Source organism: Myodes glareolus, chromosome 1, assembly GCF_982192425.1.
Source record: "Myodes glareolus chromosome 1, mMyoGla1.1, whole genome shotgun sequence".
NCBI classification, from domain to species: Eukaryota; Metazoa; Chordata; class Mammalia; order Rodentia; family Cricetidae; genus Myodes; species Myodes glareolus.
The window spans coordinates 71,071,886-71,099,633 of NC_142026.1; the positions used below are offsets into that span (position 1 = coordinate 71,071,886).

Here is a 27,748-nt window from a genome sequence, read left to right on the forward strand (position 1 = left end):
TTATACTTTCACTATTCAATATAATTTTACGCACTTATCCGCCCCCAGAAATGGAAAGCCCATGACAGAGTTACAACTAGAAAGACAACCACCTCTGCATCTTCTTTCATAACTCATGTCTGCCACCCTCGCCCAGCGCTTCCTCATCCCCCGCTAGTCAGCCTCTCTTGTTCTTTTTCTCTGAATGCTACTCTGAATCCAAAGTTCTCGCTTGGTCCTTCACTGCGCCACTTTGGATTCCTATCAGATATTTATTCTCCTCTCTTAAAAACTCTGACAAGTTCCGATCTTGTTCAAGACAGTCACATGTACAGTTGCAGCTATCTGAGTAGGGTAGGGGAGTCATTTGAGTCAATGAGACAAGGGGGAGGATGTCTTGCCATCTGTTATTGAGAACAAAGCAGGCAACCTTCTTCCTCTTCTTTCTGCCTGGACTGTGGATGTGATGGTTGGAAGGGCAGCATTCACACTGTGGCCACCAGAAAGGCAACCTCACTTTAAATGAGATTATCAAGGTAAAAGAGAAGAAAATGAAGTCTTTGGTGAAGTACACATGCCCCACGGTTCATCCTCAGTTCTGGAAGAGCAAGAAAGCCCTTATTGACTTACATCATTGTGGTAGAGATTTCTCGTGAACACGTTGAGATAAATCTAAATTCATATCGCTTAGACAAGAATGTAAGCATTGTGGGGCCAGAGAGATGACTCGGTGGTTAACAGGGTGTGCTGCTCTTGAAGAAGACAGATCCTAGCACCTGTCTGGGGTGGCTCACCACAGTCTAAACTCCAGCTCTAGCGGATCCGATGCTCCCAGCTTCCGTGGGTACTTATACGGACCTCTACACAAACATATGCATGCACACAGTTTGAGAGTTAAAATAAAATCTTTTTTCAAAGGTACTTGGTCATTCTCTAACTCGTCTTCAGGCACACGGCATCCCTTTTCTCACGAGAGCTGTCTCAGCAGTAACTCAGCGAGGATCACAGTCCATTGACCACCATTGTGCACCAACTTTAGACCACGTAGTTCCCCACACAGATGTCTCAAAGCATTGGCCAATGAAGAGCCTTGGGGAAGATGAGCACTTACACTGCCTCCATCTCCCTTCCCCCCGCCCCCACAGACTTCTGTCTTGATTGCTAATTCCAGTTCTGGTTACCATCCATTCCCCAGCACAAAGCCAACCCCTTGTCTAACCTTGAATTGTTCCCTAACAGCTCAAGGTTTCAAATCCTTCCTCTGTAAACTGCAGTGATCAGAGGATCGGTCTCCCTCAGGGTGTGGTGGGAATTACACAACACCGTTGGGCCTCCAGCCTCTTTGCTGGGAAGAGAATGTGCTGAACAAGGGATGCTTCGATCCAGAGGGGGCTTAGCAGCTAATCATGTCCTTGGATGCAGCTGCCTGGATACACGTGCACACGTAGGCTCTTGGTCTTGGCTGGGCTATTTGTCCTTGGTTTAAAAGTCTCAACAAAAGCTGTGGGATTCAGTGTAGCCAGAGGAAGTGGGGGGTTTAATTTTTTTTCTTTTAGAATAGCATGTGAGGATCTACAAATGCAACCGGGAGTGATCTAAATCTTGGGGGTAAACACTGAGCAAGCTATCAATTCCTGACATTTACTGGGGGGCAGAGAGCAGAGGAGCAGGAAATGAGGAAAGGAGTTGGTAAATTATACAAAGTTCTAAGAAGCAACCTTGTCCCAAAGACACTAGGTAAAGCATTAGAGTCTGGGGTGAGGCCTGAAACTCAAATGTGGGATGTGCCTGGGGAGATGGCTCAGCAACTAAATGCTTGCCACCAAGTCTGGTGACCCGAGTTGGATCTCTGGGACCTACATGGTGGGAAGAAGAGACGTGATTTGTCCTCTGACCTCCACACATGCACCGTGGCATGTGTCCACCCCCCATAGATAAATTGATATAAAAAATAAGGAAGTAAAGATGGGTGGTGGGGTTCATAAAGAACCCACATAGTTGTTATTGGAGCACACACCTCAGAGAAGCAAGCAGGGATCAATTCACCAGACTTAGCAAACAAAAATACAGAACACCCAGTTCAATTTGAATTTCAGGTAAACAACAAATGAATGTACGATTGATACTATGCTTATGTTAAAATATTATTCAGAGCACTGCCATCCAAAGCAAACTACTGTCCCCGAACCATAAAAGTGGATGTCGGCACACACACACCACATGTTCCAGACACTTCACAGCCAGATATTTGCCTAAGATAGAAACAGTCTACACACACACACACACACACACACACACACACGCATGAATATTCATATCAGCTTTGTACATAATAGCAAAGCCTAGAATCAATCCAGAAGTCCATATTTAGGGGATAAATCCACTGTAGTGCACCCACACAAAGGAGCCCCAGGCAGTCGCAAAGATGAAGGGGTGACTAGATTTGAAACAAAATAAACAGAATGGAGGAAGCTGGAGGAATGAGAAGAGATCGTGCTAAACACTTTCAAGTATGTAAAATTCTGGATATTAAAACTAAATGTAGCCAAGTGTGATGGCGCAAGCCTTTAATTCCAGCACTGGGGAGGTAGAGGCAGACGGATATCTATGAGTTTGAGGTCAGCCTGGTCTATAGAGTGAGTTCCAGGACATTCAGTCAGCGCTGCTACACAGAGAAACCAGGCCTCAAAAAAAAAAACCCACAAAACAAAACAAAACAAAAAAAGCAAAAACAATAAACAAACAAATAAATAAAGTTTAAAGAACCACCACCACCAATAATAAGCCCAAATGTAACGTCAGAGCAGATGTGTATACATCTTTCTGTGTATAGCTCAGTGGCATTGTGCACATACACACAGTTTGCAGACATCACCAACATCCACCTCTGGGACCTTTTTCATTCTGCAAAACTGAAACTCCGGTGGTGCACACAGGCAATCCTGCAGTCCATACTCAGTGTCACATAAGTCAGGCAAGGTGGCACATGCCTGTTGTCTCCACACTGGAGGTAGAGATAGGAGGATCAGGAGTTCAAGATCCCCCTAGGCCACATGAGACTCAGTCTAAAACAACAAAACTATGACTTGACTAAACAGTAACCCACCATCAGCCGCCTGGCAAGTCACCATGTCACTTTCTATCCTTGGGCACCTGAATCTTTGGGAACCTTATGAAAATGGAATCATACAATGTGTGTCCTTTTGTGTCTGGCTCATTTCATGGAACAAAATGTCTTCAAGTTGCATCCATACTGTAGCATGTGTCAGAATTGCCCTTCTTTGTAAGACTGAGTAATAGTCCCTTGTACATGCAAATGACATCTTATTTATCTACCCCTTTGTTGAGAGATACCTTGGTTGTGTCTGAGGTGCCGCCCTTAGTGTCCCTTCTCTCTGTGTATGAGGTGGACTCTTATGCCACCCTCACAACTCTCACAGTCTTTGCTGCCATTTTAGTTTGGGGGATCATGAAAAGTTAAGTTGTATTGTGATATTACTTATACATTGTTTAAAAGTGTGTGTGTGTGTGTGTGTGTGTGTGTGTGTGTGTATGGTGCATGTTTGCTCCTGTGTGGGCACACATGTGAGGGTGCATATTTGTGGCTGTACATGCATGTGGAGGCCTATGTTGATGTTAGGATTCATCATTCATTCATATTCCACCTTAACCATTGAATCAGGGTCTCTCAGTCAAACCCAGAGCTTACCAACATTGCCAGAGTTACTAGCCAGCTTGCTCCACCTTCTGAGTTTGGATTTACAGGCCAGCTGTCACACGCACCCTGCATGGGAATTTGAGTTCTGGTCTTTGATCTTACATAGCAAGCTCTCAACCACCTCCCTAGCCCTGCCATGTCTTTTCACGGTAAGGAAGGGCACTGTCCTATTTCATTCGGCCTCCTGCCTCTTGGGTCACTGAAACCAGCTTGTAAGGATCAAGCGTGTGTGCGTGTGGAGGTCCGAAGTCGTTATCAGTTATCTCCCTCTCCATCTTATTTTTTGAGACAAGGTCCCTCGCTGACTCTGGCGCTCATCTCTTAGGCTCTCTGCCTCCCAGTGCTGGGGCTACAGACGTGAGCTGTAGTGCTTTGCTCTTTACATGGAGACCGGAGATCCGAACTCAAGTGCTCATGTTGTGCACCAAGTGTTTCCCTGACCGAGCTCCCTCCCCGGATCTCAAGGATCGAATTTTTAAACACCAGAAACAGCATGTCACAAAATGGCAGCACTGGAGGGTCACAGCAAACAAACACCAGCCCAGGCAGGGGCTTCAGAGTGAGTTTTGCCAAACAGCCTTGAAGCTGGGGATTAAAGTCTTTCTCCCATCTGGAACCTGGCGACTGCAGAAACAGTGACCACATTGTGTTCCTTCCCAGAAAAAGCACGGAGTTGCCTGGCTACCCGGCAATGTATATATGGCTTGGCAGCTCGCCTGGCCTCGTAGCTCAGAGGAAAATTCCAGGGTGGGATTCAAACTGAGTTTCCAGCGACGAATGGGCTGGAAGGCTTAACCCCTTCATCTTGGGGATTTCAGGCTCAGGTAATACATAAGCCAGGTGATCTGATCTGCAAGGGGCCTCAGATTCTTTCTCTGCAGAATGGGCTGACCGGGATGTGACCTGGTGACAGAGCCTATAGACTCCACAAGATGCAGAACTAAAGTTAGCATCTCTGGGACTTGGCCTTTGTAAGAAGGCCTTCATAGCCAGACCTGTCCTAGCTCAGACTCTATAGTTTTGCAGCCTTGGGGTTCTTTTTGGTTTTTACTGCATTATTATTACTGTGTGCGTGAGTACCACAGACTGCACATGTGGCCTGAGGACAACTTTGGGCAGTCTGTTCTCTCCTTCCACCTTTGCCTTGGATCCAGTCATCAAGCGTGCACAGCAAAGGCTTCATTCCCTGAGCCATCTCACCACCCCATAAACTAAGGGTGATCAGGGCTGGAAAGATGGCTTAGAGGTTAAGAGCACTGACTGCTCTTCCAGAGGACCCAGGTTCAATTCCCAGCACCCACATGGCAGCTCACAACTGTCTGTAACTTCAAGATCTGACACTCCTAAGCAAACTACATGCAGGCAAAACACCAATGCACATAAACATAAATTATTTAAAAAAACAAAACAAAACAAGCTATGTGGTAGTGGCACATGCCTTTAATCTCAGCACTCAGGAGGCAGAGGCAAGCAGATGTCTGAGAGTTCGAGGCCAGCCTGTTCTACAAGATCTAGTTCCAGGACAGCTAAAGTTGTTACACAGTGAAACCCTTTCTCAAAAATAAACAAAACAAAACAATTGTGATCAGATTTATCTTGTTGGGTTCTACCAACTACTCTATCTCAGAACACGGAGGTAAGAGCTAGATCTTTTCTTCGGCATGCTTCAGTGACACTACCAATTCTAAGTAAGGCATTGCCCTGGATTCCTATGCTAATCCCCAGCAAGCAGTTCACCATGGCCCTACTTCCTGTCTGCCCAGTATCCTTCATCACTCTCTGTCTTTTGTTCATCACAAGAAAATAATTCCTTCCTCCAAACCATCCTGGCCTCAGAGGAAGGCTTCCTCCTGCTCATCCAGCATGGGTGGAATTCAGTGTCATCTACTTGAAGATATATATCCCAACTATGCCACCTGACAAGTGGCCAAATCCAAGCCTCTGAACCCTGCTTACCAGCTCAGACTGGATGTTCCTGGGCTCTCTGAAGTCACTTCTAGCCTCCCCTCACACATTCTGTAGGTTCCCTATAACATACACTCCTCAAGTTACACATGGTGGAATATACCCATGATCCCACCCTTCAGTAGGGTCATCTAGGAGGGTCATGGGCTTGAGGCCACTGTGGGTTATAAAATGAGAGACCCTGTTGAAGAAACAATACAACCACTAAAAACACTTCCTAGCCCAGCAAGATGGAGACCAGCAAGCAAAGACATTTAGGAGGACTTGAGTTTGAGCTCCAGGATATGCATGGTAGCAGAAAAGAATCAACTCTGTAAGTTGTCCTCTGGTTTCCACTGTCTTGGGCACAGCATACGTGTGCATATGCGTATACACACACACATGATAGAGAGGGGATAATAAATATGGACCAGTAAGATGGCCCAGCGGGTAAGGGCACCTGTTGCCTGACAGGCCTAACAACCTAAGTTTTATCCCAGGGGGCTGGAGAGATGGCTCAGAGGTTAGGAGAACTGACTGCTGTCCCTGAGTTCAATTCCCAGCAACCACATGATGACACAGACCCATCTATAATGAGATCTGGTGCCCAGAACACTATATACATAATAAATAAATTTTAAAAAAAAACTAAGTTTTATCCCAAGATCCCACATGGTAGAAGAGAACAATTGTCCTCTGACCTTCTCATGCATGCCATGGTGAATGTGTACCCAAACATATACAATGAATAATAAACTACAATAAATAAATGTAAATAAGTAACTAATTCCCCTGTACTACTCCCCAGATGAACTTGTGCGTACTGAGGGAGGCCGCCCATGACTCGCCCTTCTCCAACATCTTCTCTCCCCTTATAAGGACATTTTCTATTTTACACAGGGAAGCAGGTCAACTCCACTCTCAAGTCCTACAGTTAAAGTAGAGATGACAATCTAGGAATTCCAGACAGGAATGAAGTCTGTTCCAGGGCTGGCCAATAAGGATCTCAGGAATTGACTCATCAAAGGGCTTGGAACATTTGTGGAATTACATTGTAATAGAGTCACCGTTTCCCCTGGGACAATTTAGCTGGCGGCACCCATTCCCAATGACACCAGTAGCCATATTTGCCTCTTAAAGATGAGACCTTTTGGACAGAATTGGGCCAGACTACAAATTAACAGCTCCCAGGGACTGAAAAATAAGATCATATTGTGACAGTATCATTCGTGACTCTGATATTGAACAGCTACAATTTCCCTTGTTTTGTTTAATTCAAGTGGAGTTTAGTTTTCTTTCATTGATACATGAAATAGACATTACAAATAAAATTCCTGTCTTGAATCCTTGGACCTCTCAGATATGAAATATCCAAGCCACTTCCCTCTTCTCCCTTTCTCATATGCAGAGACAATGTATATCCTATGGAGATAGATGCTTACTCAGAAATGTGTCTCTTTCTTCCCTGTTTTCTACTCTTTCATTTTTACATGTGTTTATTTATTTGTGTGCAAAAGAGTATGAGTGCTGCAGGGTGGCTGTGGATGTCAGAGAAAAAGTTGCAGGAACCAGTTCTCGCCTTCCACCACGTGAGTCCTGGGGATTGAACTCAGGTTGTCAGTCTTGGCTGCAAGCACCTTTACCCACTGAAACATCTCCCCAGTCCCCGTGTTTTCTAATTCTATTCAATACCATTTCACAATGACACATCCTCCCCATGACACAGCTCGTCCGCTCCGATGTGAATTCTCCATCGCACCGCTAGTTTTCTTAATCTTCCCCTCGTATTCTTCAATCCCAGAAAAGACACACTTCCAAAACACAAGCCTAACTGTCCATCTTCAGGAGACACACGCACATGCCATGCACAGACGAGGAGAGAGCGACAGAGATGCACAGAGAGAGACTACTGAACCAGACAACAGAGAAGCCCAGAGGCGGTTGGCATCAGATACAGCTCCATGTGGACTCTTCAAAAACTTCCCCAGAGATCTCTCATTGGCCATCTCTAGACTCTGATTCTCTGGCAGGAACTCTGCCCAGCACATCCAACAGAATTCTCTTAGTGATGCTTTTTAATTGGCTCAAACTAGGTAACGTGTCCCACCCCCAAACCAGTTACAGTGACTTCTGAAGGTCAAATAGACACAGGAGCTGAGAAGAGAGAGACTACACACATCCTAGAGAGAGGGCTGGGGAAAATTGGGGGTGTCTTCAAAAGCACAAGGCAATTTTTTGAGTCTCTGAAAGAGTAGACACCGGAAGCTGGGATAGCTCAGCAGGCAGACTTTTGCCACCAAGCCTGATGACCTGTGTTCGGTTCCCAGCACCAAGCCTGATGACCTGAGTTCAGTTCCCAGTACAACATGGTGGAAAAAGAACTGACTCCCATAAGTCTTCCTCTGACTTTCACAGGTGTCCAGTGGTGTGTGTGGACCCAGACTCATATACACAAAATAAGTAAATGTGATGTCTTTTTCTTTTTAAGAGTAAACACTGGTTAAGCAAAAGCTCCTATCACTACACCAATCTAAAATGTACCAGAACCCCCATGGTCAAGTCTAGTGTGCATGTATAGCTTTTCATGGCTTCCTCTGTGGTCACGGTTCACAACCATTGCTGTAGCTTACACACGTTAGGTAGAATTAATTTTTGATGTCTTTGTCTCTGATCCTCCAGGTGGTTTCTAAACCCCTCACATGAATAAGATTTTGGCCGGGCACGCCTTTAATCCCAGCACTCGGGAGGCAGAGGCAGGTTGAGTCCTGTGAATTTGAGGCCAGTCTAGTTTACAAAGCGAGTTCCAGGACAGGCTCCAAAGCTACACAGAAAAACCCTGTCTCAAAACAAAAAAAAAAAAAACAAAACAAAACAAAAAAAAACAAAAAAAAAAGAGTCTGTGACTAAACCCACAGATCTCTCATGTTCACATCTATGTATGTTGTCTCATGACCCATCAAGATTAAGCAGGGCTAGCTGTAAGCATATGGTTTTTGAGCTATGTATTCAAGCCTGACGGGCTCAGCAGAGGAAAAACAACTAGAGACAGCTCTCCCCGTCTCCCCCAGAGTCTACCAACAGCCAATAAATAGTTCAGACATAAAGGAGAGGGCCTCCCCGTTTCATGACTGGGGGTTGACAGAGCTGGTCTTTGGGGGTCCAGCACAGGTAACCACAGGCACTGTGAGTTAATAGCTGTGTGGAGTCTAGAGGATGCCATTCCACAGACTTGTATGCTTATCTTTCAGCTTGGATGCTCACTGAGTCTTAGAGAGGGTGGTGGAAGTCACCTGTCCAGGGCTAGGTTCACATTCCTTTCTTCGCTTTTGCCTCTTGGGCAGTTAGGAGTCTGCATTCGCTACTGTTCACGGAAAGAATGGCTGCTCCGATTATGAGAAACTGGGGGCCACTCTGGAATATGGGCGTAAGCAGTGGTATGCTGATTTTAGTGCTCCATCTGTGTTGTTTACTCTTCGGAGAAACCAGCCATTGTCCTGAGTTGCGGAGAGTACTTTTCTCCCGCCTGCATCCCCATCACAGATGACCAGCCATGGCTTGGGAATACATGGCCCACAGCAGGCCAGCAAAGGGCATTCTAGGTGCAAGGGAAGCCAGCCCTGCCCACACAGATAAATGACCTGAGAATAGTACCACTCTGGTGTCATGGGGAAGCTTTGCGTGACAGTACCCTGCCAGTGTACAGGCTCAAATGGAGGAGAGACAGCTGCTGGCTGCATTCCATCACCCCAGGACAGCTACACCCCTCTCCTCCCTGACAGCCAGTTCCTGGAGCCAAAAAATTCTCCCCCCATCAACCCACCCCTTGCTGAAACTGGTTTGAGAACTCTGTCATCCTTAGGTCTCCCAGCCAAGCAGGGGCCCCTGCCTTTCCATGCAGTGGCCATGAGTGTTAACTGAAAACCTTCAACGGTAGGGTGAGGCTTGCAGGGAAATCAACTGGGGCCATTCACTTCACAATGGGGAGCCCTCGTGACCACCTGCCGGGGGGACATACATTCCTGTGAAGCGTTTCCTATGTACTGAACAAATTGATTTTAATGCACGGCTGGCTGCCATTTGAGACACCATTCACTCATGAGGGGACATGACTGCCTAGTGACGTCAGGCTGCGTGGGAAAGCTGCTGAAATGAATCGGGTTTCAGAGACATAACCCAACAGGTGTCAGCTAAGGATGGCAACTCTGCAGCTTCCAGGCCTCCGCTCCAATTCCAGGCCTGCAGGCGAACAGCGGTGTGCCTGGGCATGTTATGCACCTTCTGTTCCTCGGCGTCTCCGTGGGTGAAATGAGGATACTACTAAACATGGAAAGGATGTTCCGGGATGGGTGACGAGGACCGAGTAGGAGAGTTGATGAGAAGTACACAAGACCGCGCCACGCGTTTGGAAAGCCGAAATAAGTACAAGCTGTGACTTGCCTCCCACTTTCACTGAGGGTTTCATAGAAAGAGGCAGGCAGAAAATATTTGCCGTGCCACCAAAAATATCAGAGCGGAGAGGGAAAACACGGTGACGGGTCTGAATTGAGCCGATGGGAGTAGCTCACCATCTGAAGATCCCAGCAGGCCTTCCTTACAACAGCTACGATGTAGCCCACACCATATGGCCTCTCCTCCTGCCAAATACTTAGTGGCTTTCCTCTGAGGTAGTTTCTTCCCTGGCTCTCGTTTTCTAAGGCTCAGTGGAGCTGAGCCCTTAGCTGAATCTAGGAATGGGATGGCCATATAACACACGATTCAGCTAAGGTCACCAGGGCCCTACCTGGGCCAAAACCTCTGACTTACAGCTACTTTTGCTTACTGGGGTTTGCAAAGTCTTAAGGGGGACATTGACAATGATTGGGGGGGGGGCTACGAAGGTTATTTGAAGAAGGCAGCAACAACACAGTAGACAGGCAGATAGACAACAGCGTGGTGGTGGCACTGAGGAGATTTGGGGCCCCAGTGTCCTTGAGGAACAACACAGTGGCAACTCTGAAGAAGAATCCAGCTCCATGTGGCAGAGTTGAGGAGGGTCCCTTCTGAGGAATATGTTGGGGGTCTAAAGCCAGGCTTCCTGAATCCCCCCAGAGTGAGGTAAAAGAGCGAGCGGCGAGCAGGACTTGTGGCCAGAGATATCCCTATAGCCTCTTTGATGTAAACTTCCTTCCCCAGGTGAAAGATGTGGGCAGATGAAAATCGGTTAACTTCTTCTTGGGGATGGGTACCACAAGGCTCTTGGGGCAGGGCTTGTGGTGGAAGCAGCAGTCGGCTCCGGATTCTACCAGGGCCATCTTTTTACTTTAGTTTCTGTGGCTATGATTAAAAAAAATAAAATAAAATACCTTGACAAGACAGATGGGTCTCTAACTGAGGGAGTTAACTCCAGGCTGTCGCTAGGAGATATATGGGGCCGTCAGGCCGAGGGGAGATAAGGGCTACTTCAGAGTGTTTACACAGGTTCAAGCAGCCCCAGTCACCGGCCTGTGGTGATCAAGGCTCCCTCTCAGGATTGGTGTGTGAAAGGATCTTTATGGCCTGTGCTCCTGGGAAAGGCAGGCTGAATGGCCCTTCCTGTGTCTACAGTTCCTCAGGCGGTTTCAGCCTGAAACAGTGGACAGACCAACGTGGCGTATTTTGAGATGGGTCTGTCTTTAAGTCTTTCGCTCTCCCGTGTATTATCTCTGTCTTTCCTGGACACTTTGCATGGAATTTCACAAACTGACACTTTCAGTATTATAGAGAAACTTACATGAATCAATAAGTCAAAAGGGAAAAAAAAAGCATCATAAATATGGACTATGGAAACAAGGAAGAGTGAGCCGGTAAGAGAGTCAAGGTGCTTTACTCTCGCCCAAACCTAAGGTCCGAAATTTGGTCCCTGAGATCTATATGGTGGAAGGAGAGAATGGGACCCTGAAAGTGCATGCATGCACATGCACACATACCCCATGCATGCACAAATGCACAGCACACAGATACATAAACAAATCATTGCAGCTTTAAAATCCCGATTGAAATAGATTTGTGGTGGCAGTAGCTCCCAGGCAAGACAGGCCTAGGAAAGAAAAAGATTTCTCAACAAACATTAAGAAAATGTATGTTGGCATGTCCCCTGCTCAAGAGTTCCATTGTCTTCTGTGAGTATTCTGTTTTTAAATTTTCTTTATTTTAATGTTTTTCATGCACATATATAATGTTTGTTGAGCACATTCTCCCACACCCGCCCCCTTTCTCACCCCTCTAGATTAGTCTCTTTTGTCCCCACAGCCTCGCTTCACATTCATGTTATATGTATACACACATGATTATTAGGGATCTTTGTAAAATCTAGGCACTGCACATGAGAGAAAGCATACCAGCCTTTCTGAGCCTGGCTTAACTTGTTTAATATGGCTATCTCCCATTCATCCCGTATGAGGATGCTGGCTTGAGATGGTTATCTGTGTACATAGGAGTTGGTGTGAATGTGGGTATAGGCTACAGAGTTAGAACAGAGACCAGGAGGGAGGAAAAAGAGGAGTTGAGGAATTGGGGGGGGAAGAATACAAGAGAAAATGGGGGATGGGCAGGAGAGTTGGGGAAGAGGATAACAGAAACCAATTGTGTTTAAAAAATCCATAATGAAACCTAATGTTTTGTATACTTAAAAACTAAGTTAAAAAATACTGTCTCTAAGGCATATCACTTTCCTGCAATTAACACAATTATTTTTCTATAGGAAAAATAATTCACATGTATATATGTATATATATGCACAGATAGATCTAGATAGCTAGATGGACAGATAGACGGATGGATAGCTAGCTAGCCCACATATGCATTTTCTATATCCATTCCTCTATTGATGGACACATGCTGGTTCCACTATTGTGAAAAGTCTTGATGTGCAAGAGACTATGTGATATAAGGGTTTGAAATCCTTTGGGTAAGTATCTGCACAGAGTGGTATAGCTGAGTCACACAGAAGGCCTACAGCTTGAATCCTAAGAAACAAGCAAGAAAAGAAGCATAGAGAGACCAGGCCTGGCAACCAGCTCCCAAGTTCCCCAGGCTGGCAATGTCACTCGACTGAAACTTGCCAATAAAGCATTGAAATGTTCATTTGTTCATTTGAAAGCAAGTCAAAGCTTGCTGTGACACCAGACTCTCATCTCAGCATTTGGGAAGGAGTAGCAGAAAGACTGAGGGTTCAGGATACCAGCCTAGGTTACCTTGTGAGTTCCAGGCTAGCCTGAACTACATAACAAGGCACTGCCTCAGAAAATAAAAACTAAAACAACCCCCTCACACACACACAACATCACCACTACCACAACAACAAAGCTAAAAAGGAAAGAAAGAGAGGGGGAAGATGGCTCAGTGGGTAAAGGGGTTTGCCTCCACAACTGACAGATGAATGGTCTGTTCATCTGGTGGAAAGGGAGAACCAACTCTAGCAAGCCGTCTGCTGTCTTCTGACTTTCACCCGGCACATGTGCATACACAAACTTAATAAGTAAAGGGATGTAATACAGTGTTGAGCAAAACAAAGGGAAGGAATCAGTCTATAGCATGAAAATTAGACCCAACACGCCTTGAGTGTGTGAACATCACCTGTGCATTTAAATGATCAACTGATCATTCTTGGAACCAGCCTCCAATACCATCATCACTGAGCAACCCTGGGTATCATATCCCTTCTCACATACATCAAAACTCACACTGAACAGTGAGTTCTACTTTGCAAATGAGGATTTACTTCTGCACCTGTTTTCTTGTGTCTGCTGCATCAGCCAAGTCAACAAAAGCACACACGGGTACCACAGAACAATACTCTTGAGCACAGAATGGGTCTTGGACCTCAGAGGAGCCAAGCAACTCTTACCTAGTAAGGTGCTGTTGGAAGGTCCCGGATGTAGATAAAAAGGCTTAGCTTGGAAGAGCCAGGGGCTGTCTATTGACTCAGACAGTACATGAGCAGTTTCCGGCATGGTGAGCACTTTTCCTAACTGACCATCTTGCCAGCCCAGTAACAACATCTTAGAATGTACCATATAATGATCTTATTGTAGACTGTCCATCACTTATGACATCACCTCCATTTCACCTTGGGCAGTGTACTAAAGTTAGTGGGGCTAAATTAGCAGAGAAGCAACTGATTGGCAGCACAGTGAACACTCTATTGAGTACTGGCTGGATAAACAGGCGCCTTTCAGTCAAAACTAGAAACAGCTGGTTCTCCTCATAAATGCCCAGGACAATAGAAGCCATTATTTCCAATGTGCTCCTTGACATTTTTTAAAAATTGCATTTATATCTAGTGTCTGTGTGTGTGTGTGTGTGTGTGTGTGTGTGTGTGTGTGTGTGTGTGTGAGTGCGCAGCGCATAGCACTTTTGTGACAAAGGACAGCTTTCAGGAGTTCGTTCTCTTCTCTAGATGCTATTTCAAAAACCAAGCAAACAAACTAAAGCAGCACAGTAAAGATAAAGGGATGAGAGAGCCTGCGAATGAGGGCACTTTTCGCCCTGTCTGAGACCCCGAGAGTCTCCAGGACACTCATGGCAGAGGACCACTGACTTCTGAACACTGTCCTCTAACCTCCACATGCAGGTCCTGGGGCTTGAATTCAGGCAATCAGGCTTGAGGGCAAACACCTTTCCTGCTAAGCCAGACTGCTGGCCCTGCCATATGTCCCTTGTTATCTGATGTTTTAAGATAGCTAAGCCTCCGAAGCAACTGAGAGAAGTTTTCACTTCTTGACATTTTCTACCTTGTAATATCTGTACCCAAGGCTGCTAGATGCTTCCATAAAAGAGGCTGGGGCCCCCAGACTACAGTGCTGATGAGACGGGGGAGCTCTTTTTGTAAGGTGTTGAGAAGGACTGTATGCGCAGGGTACCTCTCTGGGAAAACCACTGGGTTCAAACATCTGCCTTTCCCCCACCCTTTCAGAGGCTGTACGAGCCTCCAGGGCTACCAGGATCCTGAATCAAAGGTCGCCATTCAGTGACCTTCAGACCTCTGATTGATTTGGGAGCCTCCAGACCTCTGGCCCACTCTGCTCTCCTGGGATAGCCCGGGCAGCCACTCCAGACTCAGGGACGCCAGGAGCCTCTTTTCCTTAATCCCTCCAGCTGCTGGCTGGAGGCCCCAGCAAGGGCCAGGAAGAAGGCTCATTTCCCTGACCCCAACAGAAGAGGAGGGGGAGCTGAGTCCTGTGCCTGCCACCCAAGAACCATATTTCTACATCCAGACAGTCTAGTGAATGCTGCTGTCTGGCTAAAGAGGAGAAGAAAAAAAAACTAAATTTCAATACTGTTAAAGAAACAAAATCAACATTAAATTGTTAGGGACACTGTAAGAAAAATTTTATTGAGAACTTTTTCAGTATATATAAAGGTCTTGATAATGGATTTTACAAAAATTGACATCAGCTTTTATTTTGTGTGAAGGGGGATGGGCCCTTGTGGAGGTCAAAGGACAACTTGCAGGAGTCAGTTCTATTCTTTCCATGATGGAAGAAATGATCAGGCCCGAGGACCAAACCAAAGTCTTCATGCTTGGCCACAAACACCTTTACCCAGCTGAACCGCCTCACTGGCCCTGTTTGCTGTTCTGTTTTTTGTTTGTTTGTTTTTAAATGGGGGTTCGGGGCAAGACTCGGGATGCAAGTCCATGGATAGCAAACGGCCCCATGGAAACAACAGGAAGGAGCTGGACTGTCTCCACTCTGACCCAGCTATCTTGCTGAACACAGAGCAGGGTGTTGAGACATCACCAGGTGAGACAAGAAAGGCGATCAGATATGATAGATGTGGGCTGTAGGTTCTTCCTAATGCAAGATTTTACACAAAAGTACATGGACCAGCCCAGAGGTTTCTGGAACTCCATGGAAGTCTGAAAAAGCTGACAAAACCGCTTAACAGTATCCTGCAGTGGGAGGCTGTGGAGCCCAGTTATACTTCCACATTCATGAAGATATTGATAGCTGAGGGTGAAGGCTCCACTCCCATCCTCTTCTTAGGAACTGACCCTCAAAACATGCCCCCGCTACGGCAGAGGGAGTGGAAAGGGAACCAAGAGCCCCTTCACCTCACTCTGGCTGTGCTTGACATCCTTCAAAAGCCTCCATCCTATGAAGAGCACAAAGATTTCCCACTCCCTACTTCAGTGCAAAACCCTCTGGGGACATCAACGACTTCAACTCATGCCTTCCACCATATTATGGGATGGCAAGTGACTGCTCTCCTGAAGCCCTTGTCTTTCCCTTCATAGAGTTCGCGAGAAGAACCTGAGGCACTGCCCAGGGACCGCCAGTTGTAAACTCTAAGTCAAACCTTGTCCCACGGCAGCAATGGAACACTCGGTCACTGAAAAAGAATTCTGCAGGCCTGTGGCCAGGCACAGCTTATAGTCAGGGTTCAGAGAATACACAGAGTCATGGCTCTGCCACCTGGGTGTGGTCATGCAGGCCTGTAACCCCAGCACTCTGAGGGCTGGGGTAGGAGAACTGTGAGATACAGGGCAGCCAGGGCTACATAATGAGTTCCAAGCCTGCCTGGGTGACTTGGTGAGACCCCGTCTCGATGACCCTGCGTCACAATAGACTGATCAGGCTTTTCTTCACCTGGGGAGGACAGAGTTGGGAACCAGATACTGGTGATGGAGGCAAGGACATTTTAAAAGTAAATAGGGATCTAAGGCTATAGCTTGACTGATAGAGCACTCACCTAACGTACACAAGGCCCTGAGTTCAATTCCCCGTTACTACAAAACAGAAAATTTTAAAAATGAATAGAGTTAGGCAAAGCCATGCTCAGACGTGTCATCAAAAATAAAGGAAAGAAATGTGAAAATAGACCAAGAGAATCATACCCAACTTAAAAGTTCCATGTCCAGAAGATGCAATGATTGACAGACCACAAAAGCAGTCTAGTGGGTGGGCGGGCGAGATGGCTCAGATGGGTTCTTTGCTCTAAGCCTGACAACCTGAGCTCTGCCCACATGGTGGAAGGAAAGAAAGAAATTCCAAAGTTCTCTGACCTCCACACATGTGCAATGGCCAAACTCCAGTATGTCTCTCTCTCTCTCTCTCTCTCTCTCTCTCTCTCTCTCTCTCTCTCTCTCTCACACACACACACACACACACACGCACAATAAATACACAAATGTTTTAAAATGGCAATCTATGAAATGAGCGAAAATACCTAACAAAGTGTAGAAGTTTAAATATATGAAGAATCCCAACAACTCAACAATTAAAGAAAATCATGTGGCTGGAGAGATGACTTAGCAGTTAAGACCCTGGCTGTTCTGCCTAGGGATCAGTCCCCAGCATGACAGACACAGATGGCAACCAAAACATTCACAATAAGTCAATCTTAAAAAACAACAACCTGGTTTGTCTTTTTAAAAAGGAAAGGAGCTTAAATTACTGATTCTGTAAAGACATGAACTAGCCACCAAATCCATGAAAAGGCATCTGACGTCTTTAATCATTGAAAGATGCAAACCTGGGGCCAAGATGCAACATCACCAACCAATGAAAATGGCTGCGGGGTCAGTGAGGTGACTCAGATGGTAGAGAGGACCTTGCTACCAAGTCTCATGCATGACCTGAGTTCAATCCCTGGGACCCACATGATAGAGAGAACCAACTCCTGAAATTTGTCCTCTGACCTCTACACATGTGTCAAGACATATGCATGAAGCCACACACACACAGTAAACAATAAACAAATAAATAGTTGAAGGAGGAGTTAGTAGCAGCATCTGCTTCAAGAACACCTGGAACCGCCATCTTTATTTCTAGATCCACAGATTTGACTGCAAGAAATAACTAGAATCATATAGCATTTGTCTTTTTTGATATCTGGCCTTTTTTTTCTACTTAGCTTAATGTCCTAGAGTTTCACACATAGAGTAGCCTACTACATGGGCTTGCCACATTTTGTTTATTCGTTCATGTACTGATGGACACTGGGGTATCTTCTGCCCCCCGATTGGCATTATGTCTAATCATGTCTCTATGAGCGCAAGCATGAGAACATTTCTTCAAGACCCTGCTATTATTTCTTTTGGGTCTCTATCAAGCAGGGAAGGGCTGGATGTGGACAACAGAGAACTTGTTTTGCAAATTCCAGTTGCCCAAGCATAGTGTCTGGAATTCAAGAATCTTTGAACTCTGCTTACAAAACAGGCCTCGGAAGATTCCTCTGCTAGGACTCTGGAGGCATTATCTCCTTTAAGATATGATCTCTCTGTGTGCATAGAGGGCTGGTGGAGCTGGGGGTGCCCTTGTGCGTACATGAAAGCCAAAGGGCAAATCGCAGTGCAGCCACTGTTCATCTTTTTTCTTTTATCTTTAAGACAGGGTCTCTCACTGGCCTGGCCAAGGAGCCCCACTCTTCCAACTTTCTAGCACTGGGATTTCAAGAGCATGGCACCACCCCTGTTTTTGATTGTTTGTTTGTAAGTTCAAGCCAGCCTGGTCTACAGAGCTAGTTCCAGGACAGGCTCCAAAACTACAAAGAAACCCTGTCTCAAAAAACCAAAAACAAACAAAAACAAAAACCATAGATGTTGGAAATTCAACTTAGGTTCTCATGCTTGTGAAGAAAGCACTGTAATGAGGCAGGGGCTGGTGAGATGTACACCCATTCTCCTGGGACTTAAGGAGGCAAATATGCTGACGCCAGGGAAGCAGGAAAAAGGGGGAAGGTTGGTAGCCTACTGGAAAGACAGATGAACACTTAGGGGGTGCGGTCTTCATCCTGACGGGCATTGGCCAGTTTCAAGCAAGGAGATGACGCCCTCTGACTTTGAAAAGATCACCACGAGGCTGCAAGTACTGAGTTCATCAGAATCTCACTCTGGTCAGAGAGTAACTAAGGGAGACACAGGGGTGACCAGGAACACACATGGAGACATGGAGGCATGGGAAAGACCTGTGTGGAGACAGCTGAGTTACTGCCTAAGATGTAGGGGTGATGGGAGGGTGGGGAGGTGCGACATGAAACACTGTCTTCAGAACATGGCATGCAGTCACGGGCGCACAGCAGCTGTAGCGACCTGCACAAACACAGAAGCGGAGTCAGGAAAGTAGGAGGGGACTCGCTGGGAAGAAAAAGGGGGAATCATCAGCAGTGGGAGGGGAATAAGAGAGGGTAATGAGAAAGGCGAGATGGTCAAAAGTGTAAAGATTTAGGACTGGTAAGATGGCTCAGTTATTTAAGTGGTTACCATGAGACTATGAGGACTATAGTTGGGAATCCCCAAAACCTATGTAAGTGCTGGGTAGCCAAGCCCTCCCCTCCCCACCGCTGTAATTCCAGCCTCAGAAGGTGGACTGGGAGCAAGTTGGCTAGGGAGCCTAGCCATATAAGTGAGCTCTGGGTTTGATTGAGAGACTCTGCCTCAGTAAATAAAGAAGACTGTTGGAGGAAGGTTTCCCCACACGATGCGATGGAGGGAGATTTCCCAGTGCTAACCTCAGGCCTTCATGAATGTGTACATGTGCTTACACATTTGTGCTCATGTGTATACCCACATATGCACAACACACACACACACACACACACACACACACACACACACACACACGTGAAAAAATGCAAAAAGTTAAAATTTTTGTGAAGAAAGATATAGTTCCAATGGAGTTCTATCGGAGGCCCTCTGTTTCGCACCTCTTGTACCAGGTAGCAGAATGACAGACAACCCTTGCTGCTTCAACTGAGACCATGTTTAGATAGAAACAGCTGGCGGCGGCTGGGCAAGTTTTCCCAGAGTAGAGGAGACTGAGGCGCAAGTTTCCTCCGCACTGAGCCAGCAGATGTGTCCTTGGATCCGATGACAGCTGTGGGGGTGGGGAGAGCTCGGGGCTGAGAGGCAGAGGAGCTGAGGCAACCCTGCCCAGACTTAAGCCCCCACAGTTGCTCTGGCTTTGAGGCACCTACGTCATCTGGGGTACTCTACCCTCGCCTGCAGTCCTCTCTTTCAAAGAATCTCCTTTAAAGTCGTCTCACGATAAAAGGAGCATATACTCTTTGTAGCTGCGTTGGAAATCACAGGGGGGAAGATATCAAAGAAGACGAAAGGAAAAAAGTACCCACAAGCAGACAAACCAGGGATAAACTAGAAACATTTGAAATCTTTTCACTCATTCTTCTCCATGAATACACACTCATCAAATATGAACATTTGAGAATGCTATTCACGTTTTTCACCGGTTTTCGAGTGAATGTCTGTTGACACGTAAAATTTTTGTTTTTAAGTGTGAGGGTCACCAGGAAGGAAGCAGAAACCCCACTGTCTTGGCAGAGATTTTCTATACCACATGGCGTTGCTGTTCCCACCTCTGCCCCCATACATTCCCTCACCAGCATGGCTTCTACTCCAGTTTGACACTTTAGAGACACCATCTCTAGGAATGCTGACAATTTGGTATCATGGATGTGTTTACTTCACAGTCAGCTGTTATTAAATATTTATTTTATTTTATTTTTTGGTAAAGGTAAAAAGAACTACTGCAACGTTTCATTGCATTATTTGTCTCATCAGGGGCGGGGCACAGTGCACTTATGGAGTTCAGAAAACAACTTTGCGAGTCTCTTCTCTCCTACGCACCATGTGGAGCCTGCTCCTCAGGCTTGGCAGCAAGTGCTTTTATCTGTTTCCCTTCTCCTGCACAATTATCAAGACTGAAAACATTCAGTAGATGGGAATAAATAGTGGAAGATTCTCGAAAAAGATTAAAATGATCACTTTCATCATCAGACCATATGAAGGCAGCGGCGTTATGCATATATTCGTGTGTATGTATGTCTGTGCATTTGTGTGCATGTGTGTCCACATGTGTGTAGAGACCAGAGGTCAACCTTGAATATCATTCCTCAGGAGTCATGCATGATTTTTTTTTTTTGAGATAGAGTTTTTCACTTTTATGTGGAACTCACCAGTTTGGCTAAGGCATCCCCTGGGATACTCCTGTTTTCATGAATCGAGAACTGTCATTACAAGCCTCCAGGACTGTGCTGTCCAGAACTTCCCACCCCTACCCCACAGACAAGGTTTCTCTGCGTAACTCTGACTGTCCTGAAACTCATTATGTAGACCAGGCTGGTCTTGAACTCACAGAGATCTATTTGTCTCTGCCTCCTAAATGCTGGGATTAAAAGTGTGTACTACCGCCCAATGTCCAGCACTTTCATGTGGATGCTGGGGTTTGAACTTGGGCCCACAAGCTTGCAAGGCAAACATTTTATCCACTGAGCCATTTTGGTTTGCTACCCAAACCTGGGTAACTACTTTTTCCTTTTTAAACAAAGATCTCTTGCTTATTTATGTATATCCTTGTTTGGTTTCTATTGCTGTGGTAAAGACCACGGCCCCAAACCGAGTCTATTTCAGATTCCTCATGAAGGGAAGCAGGGCAGGAACTCAAGGCACCCTGGAGACAGGAACGGAGTTAGATGCCAAGGAGGAGCCCTGTTTACTCAGTCTGCTTTGCTAGTTAGCCTGGATCACCTACCCAGGGATGGCACCACAAACAGTAGGTTGGGCCGTTCCACATCAGTCATCAATCAAGAAAATGTCTTCACAGGCGTTCCGACAGGACAATCTGATGTGGACATTTTCTTAATTGAGGTTTCTCTTCCCACATGACACTAGCTCATGTCAATTTTTTTTAAAAAAAATTTGGCCTGCACAATTTTTTGTACATACTTTGGAGATAGGCTCTTGGGGACTCGAGCTGGCCTTGAGCTTTCTACACATAGCTGAGGATGAACTGGACTCTAATTCTCCTGTCTTCACTCCTTAATGCTGGGATTATGAATGAGCACTTACACGACAGCTCTGTGTGGTGCTTGGGCTGAACCCATGGTCTGGTGCACACTGGGTAAGAACTCTGTCAGTCTCAGCCCTGGGATAGAGGTCTTTTAAGGTTTGTGTTGTTGTTGTTGTTGTTGTTGTTGCTATCTATCTATCAACCTATCTATCATCTACCTACTATCTATAATCTAGCTAGCTATCATCTATCTATTTATCCATCTATCAATCTCCCTGGCTGGCTATTATCTACCAATCCTTCTATCTATCTATCTATCTATCTATCTATCTATCTATCTATCTATCTATCTATCTATTTATCTATCTATCAATCTACTACCATCTATCTATCTATCTACTACCATCTATTTGTCATCTATCTACTAACTATCATTCATCTATCTTCTATCTATCTATTATGTAGCCATCTACCAATCTATATCATCACCTATGTATCCACTATCATTTAATTATCTATCTACTACCTATCATTTATACCATCTATCTATCTACTATCTATATACCTATCAGTTTATATCCCTCTATCATCTACTTATCATCTATCAATCATTTACCTATCTACTATCTCTCATCTATTTATCATCAATCTACTACCAATCATTCATCTTCCATCTATAAATCCATCCTACCATCTATCTACCACTTAACATCTATGTATCTTTAATTTTTCACCTAGAAATTATCAATCCAATCATCTGTCAACCGACCATCCACATAACTCCTTACCATCTATCTATTCACCATCCATCTATGCATCTATTATCTGAGTAGCTATCACCTATCATCTAAGATATTAATATTCTGGACCATCTCATGTTACAAACTACATTATGTTGGAAATCTTGATATCAAACAGAACTTACTCCCATGATTAGCCCCTGTCCCAAGGGTTTCCCCCAATTCATACCTGCACTTTTATTGATACATTCATCCTATACCCTTGACTTGATTTTTCTTTATCTAATTTAGATTTCATGGTCCATTCTGGCAATCATTTACTATTAGTGCTCCATTGATGTGTAACAAATTACCATAACTTTTGTAGCTTAAAACAAAGTTCATAGCCAGGCGGCATGGCACATATCTTTAACCCTAGCACTCAGGAGACAGAGTCATCTGGTGCTCTGTGAGTTCAAAGTCATCTTGATCTACATAGTAAGTTTTAGGCCAGTCAGGGATGTATGGTGAGATCTTTTCTCAGATAAGTATCTTTTAAGTCAATTTATTATTTCACAGTCCCATAGGAGGCCAGGAAAGCTCAACTGGACTCTTAAGGTCCTCCAGAACTGACTTGGGTTCTAATTTGTTGGCCTTGGAAGTCCATCCCTTTGCCATTTCTGACTGCAGTAGCTACCCTCCAAGACATCTCAGCAACCATCACCTCCACTAAAGTGACTGATGGGAGGAGCTAAAACCTCCTGCCAGCATCACCAGCATCAGGTATTCAGTCACCAGCTCTACTGTAAGCCATGTAGGGGGTGGCTCTCCCCAGCCTCCTCAAGATTTCTGGTAAAACCAAAAATGGTCAAACTCTTTACAAACTTAAGGAAGAAACCCCAAGCAAAATTACTGCTGACTTCCAGAACTGCAGAAATGACCAGAAGACCAGGTATGGTGGTGCACACCTTTAATCCCAGCACGCAGGAGGCAGAGGCAGGCAGATATCTGTGAAGAGAGGTCAGCTTGGTCTACAGAGCAAGTTCTAGGACAGCCATGACTACAGAGTGAGACTGTTTAAAAATAATTGTTAGGGGGAGGGTGTGAATACATTCAAAATACATATATATGAAATTCTCAAAGGTTTAATAAAAATATTGTTTAAAAGAAAATGGCTGGAGATGATAATGTTTACTAAGGGTTTTTTTGTTGTTGTTGTTGTTTCTTACATTTCCCAAAGGTTTTCTTGTGTTCAGTTGTGTGAGTGTATATAAGGGCATGCACATATGAATCTAGGCACATGAAGAGGTTCTATGCCACTGAAGTTGGGATTACAGGTATTTGTGATATGGTTGTTAAGAGAGCAGAACACAGAACCGTTTCTTCAGTCCCTCTTCAAAAAACACACAAATAACCATGTTTGTGTGAGTGTGTGTGTGTGTGTGTGTGTGTGTGTGTGTGTGTTTCCATACACACATACATGCCTGAGGATCTGGATACTCCAGGACCTGGAGTGACAGGTGGTTATGAACTTCCCAATGTGGGTGCTGGGAACTAAGCCCAGGTCCTCTGCAAGAGCAGGATGTGCTCTTGGCCGTTGAGTCATCTCTTCGGCCCCAGGGATTTTCTCAGCTGGGCTGAGGTGGGAGACCCAGTTGCATGGACTGTGTCTAGGATGGATGAAAAGGAGGGAGTGAGCTGAGCACTTATGAGTATGTGTTAACTCGCGGCTCTCTGCCCTTGACTGTGGATGTGAAGCGATGCTTCAAATTCCTGCCTCCTGTCTTCCCAAAATGATGAACTGTAACCTGGCTGGTTCTCTGTTTGTTTTGCGAGAGGGTCTCACTATATAGCATTGGCTGCTCTGAAACTCACTATGTAGGACCAGGCTGGCCTTGAACTCAGAGACCCACCTGCCTCTGACTCCTGAGAGCTGGGGTTAAAGGTGTACGCTGCCAGGCTTTGCTTGGACTGCAGACGAATCAAATAAACCCTTTCTCTTTTAAGTTGCTTTTGTCTGGGCATTTTCATCATAACAATAGGAAAGGAAACTAAGATGACATCCATGATCCAATCACCTCTCCATGGCTACCAGCTGGGTACCGAGCCATCAACACATGAGCCTTCTGCAGGGACCTTCATTTCCGAACTTCGATGTGTAATGTATTTACTCTGACAGAGCATGATATGAAAATGACTAAGCTATAAGTGGCTCAAATGTGTCTACCCCTCCTCATATTCACACACTGAATTTCAAATCCCCATTCACTCAGCATGTGACTATACTTAGAGCTACAGTCTTTTTAGAATGATGGATTTTTTTTTAAAGGAAGCAGGATCAATGTTAAGCTAATATGACTCACATCCTTATCAGAAGAGGAGAATGGGACTCAGACACACATGGGGGGGGGGAGCATGTGATCTGACACGAAGAAGATAGGCACCTGAAAGACATGAGAGGGAACTATGGACGAGCCGACTGACTGAGGAAGGAGAGTAGGAATAATGAAGAAGGCTCTATGAGGCAGAAAGAAGGTAAGAGCCAGAGGACCAGGACATGCGTTGTGAGACAGTGTTTCCTACAGATGATAGGAAAATTGTGCCCATAACTTTCAGCAATATTGTTGCCTGAACAAGATCAGCATGACGCCATCAGTTGACCTGCCAGTGTGACTAGGGAACATCTCACATGGGCCCGCCCCTATGTGACGAACTACAGGCTGGTAATGACTACAGAGAGGTGGAGAATCTTCTCCAGGGACCAGCCCCGATGGATTATAAAATACCAAGCAGTCAGACCTAGACAACACATATATATGAGCAACACTAATGGACTTAGCTGTGTGGATGTGTGTGTGTGTGTGCGTGTGTGTGCGTGTGTGTGTAGCAATTAAATAAGAGGTCATGAGTTTGAGAGGGAGTGTGAAGACGGCACAGGAACAATTGGATGGGGGGAGTGGGAGGGGTGGAAATGTTGTAAATATAATTCTCATATTCTCATGTATGGACATCCCCAGATTTTTTCAAAAGAAAAAAAGAAAAAGAAATGAACATACAAAAGGCCATGGCAGTGGAAAAATTGGTACCCATTAGCTCACCTGAACTTCATGCAATGAAGCAAGCATGCTCTGAAAAGCCCAAATTAAAGGAACCCGGGGAAGTGGATAGTGTGTTAATAACCCATAAAAAGTCATTGCAGACCTCACTTCTCTCCCTTCTTGCCCTCTGGGAACCAGGCTAGACAGCAGGCTTGTCTTACGTCTTCCCCTCCCGCCCCGCCTTTCCCTTTCCCTTAATAAGCTCTCTCCTTTCCAGTAATGATCTACCTGTCTCTATACAACTCATTATAAGAGCATAAACACCTAGAAGCTTCAGCATCTACCTCCTAGACCCCCATCAGCATCTTGATCTCAGATTTTAGCCTTCAGAAATATGATCTATTTCTGCTATTTAAGTCGCTGGGTCTGTTGGTACTCCCTTATGGTGGCTCTAACAAATAATTCTAGTTAGATATCTGAAATTACAAAATGACAATACTCAATGTATTTCTTCACACAAGAGAGTGCTAGGCTAGTCAGGAGTCTCTGAAGAACAGTGTTGCTCTACAGAGGGTCTGGGGGCAGCAGAGGACAGGTGCTGTCCGGCTATCAAAGACAGAAAGGGATTGACATTGACGTCATCTGCAGAAGTGTGGTCTCTGGAGTGAGACCCCGCTGGATTGGTTGGCATGCAGAGGCGTGTTTATCAGACTGAGTCCATCTTTGATGGGCTCGGCTCTCCAAAGCAAAGCAATTGTTTGGCTTGCAGAAGCGTGTCCAGTGAGGCGAGCCGTCATTGATCAGCTGAACAGGGTTCTATCTGATTCTGATAGCTATTTCCTTCCCTGGCTATGAACCAATATAGTTTTTCCTTAGCTCCTGGGAACTTTCTTATTCTTGACACATTGTTCTTCAGGTAACAGTGGTCCTAATAGACTGTCAGTGAACTGAGACAAGAATATAGTCTGCATTACTTACCTAAACACACACAAATGGCCCACAGTTGGCATTCCATATGTATGTGAATTATCAGCATTTCACTGTGAGTGTGCCTTCTTGGGAAATTTGCATGAGAATGGGTCAAGAATATGCGTATGTCCAAGTTTAACTTTTATTTATTTATTTTTTACTTTTAAGATTACATACATTTATTTATCATGTATATGAGTGTGGATATTTGTACATATACTATACACACATGCATTTATAAGTGAATGGATGTATGAAGATGAGCTGGTACAGATAATGTTGATCATGAATCTGAAACCCTGAGTCCCTCACAGCCTATGATTGTGGGTAATTTTCCATGAAACACTAGATCCCTTCAGTTTGGAGTTAAGCATGCCTCTGGCCCAGGAGAATCTGGTGAGACCCAGAAGTGACCTGACATAATCCCTCAAAACCCCAAACCAAAGTCAAAACAAAACAAAACAAAAAAGGAAAGGGAAATAAAAGGAAGAAAACAAAAACAAAATGCGGGGATAGGCCACTTGGACTGACTAGTGCTGAAAAGTCCAGTAATTGGTGAAGAGCATTATCATGGATGGGACGGCATAGAGGCCACTGTCAACCCTGACAGGAGGGCTCTCAATGGAACGGCAGCAGGCAGACCTGACTGTAGACAAACAAGAAGAAAAAATGAGCTGAGGAACGTGTGTGCAGACTAGCAGCCAGTTCTTCAGAGGTGATATGGCGCTCACCATAAACTGAAACAGCCATGACCATCATCACACAAAGGTCCAAAAAGGAAGCAAGGAGATCATTCCACCTGAGTGACGCTGGGTTTGAAGAACTTCAGAGGTTGAGTTGGCCACTTAGACTCCATCTAGATGGAGGTGCACAGCCATTCAGAGCTTTGGACAAGAGGCAGTAACTACAGTTGGGCTTTCTTTATGGCCACTGTGTAGGTATGCAAGTGTGTGTAAGTGTGTGTGTGTAAATAAATATGTGCATGCATGTTTGTGTATGAGTGTGATCAGGTGTATATGAGTATTCATGTATGTTGTCCATGTGTGTAACTATGTGTGTGTTTATGTATATGTGAGTGTATGTGTAGATATGTATGCATGTGTATATAAATGTGTATGTATGCATTATGTATGTGTATATGAATGCGTATTGTGTATATGAGTACATGTGTCCATGTGTGAGTGAGTGTGTGAATGTATGTGTGAGAGAGTGTCTGTGTATGTAATGGGTGGACTATGATGTGATAGATAGGGAGAACACATAGGAAATAACATCAGAAGCCTGGGGAGACATGTGGCAACAAGGGTGTGATCATGAGAACAGACACAGACTTCCATGAGAGGTTGGTGGTCAAACTTCTTAGGCAAATATGGAAATGTAGGGACAAATCCCTAAACTAGATATCTCTATCAGCACCCTCCCGCAAACGTCAAGGCAGCATCACTGAGAAGGGCAGAAATAACATAAGAGCCCGAAAGGCAGGGAGGAGGGCTGGGGAGTGCTGTCTTCTAGACATGGTGTGCTTGTCACACTCGTGAGTTCACCTGCACAGGACCTGACCCATACTAAACCACTCAAAATCCCATTAGAGATAGGCAAGAGGACTCTCAAGAC

At 45.2% G+C, this 27,748-nt stretch overlaps 1 protein-coding gene and 1 pseudogene across 2 annotated transcripts in view; both read right to left on the minus strand.

The window, feature by feature from the left end:
- The window catches only part of LOC125395562 (ubiquitin carboxyl-terminal hydrolase 29-like), a 221,556-nt gene that overhangs the window by 168,250 nt on the left and 25,558 nt on the right, over positions 1–27,748 (minus strand). The window lies entirely within an intron of this gene.
- On the minus strand, positions 13,311–13,442 carry LOC125395575 (small nucleolar RNA SNORA40; annotated as a pseudogene).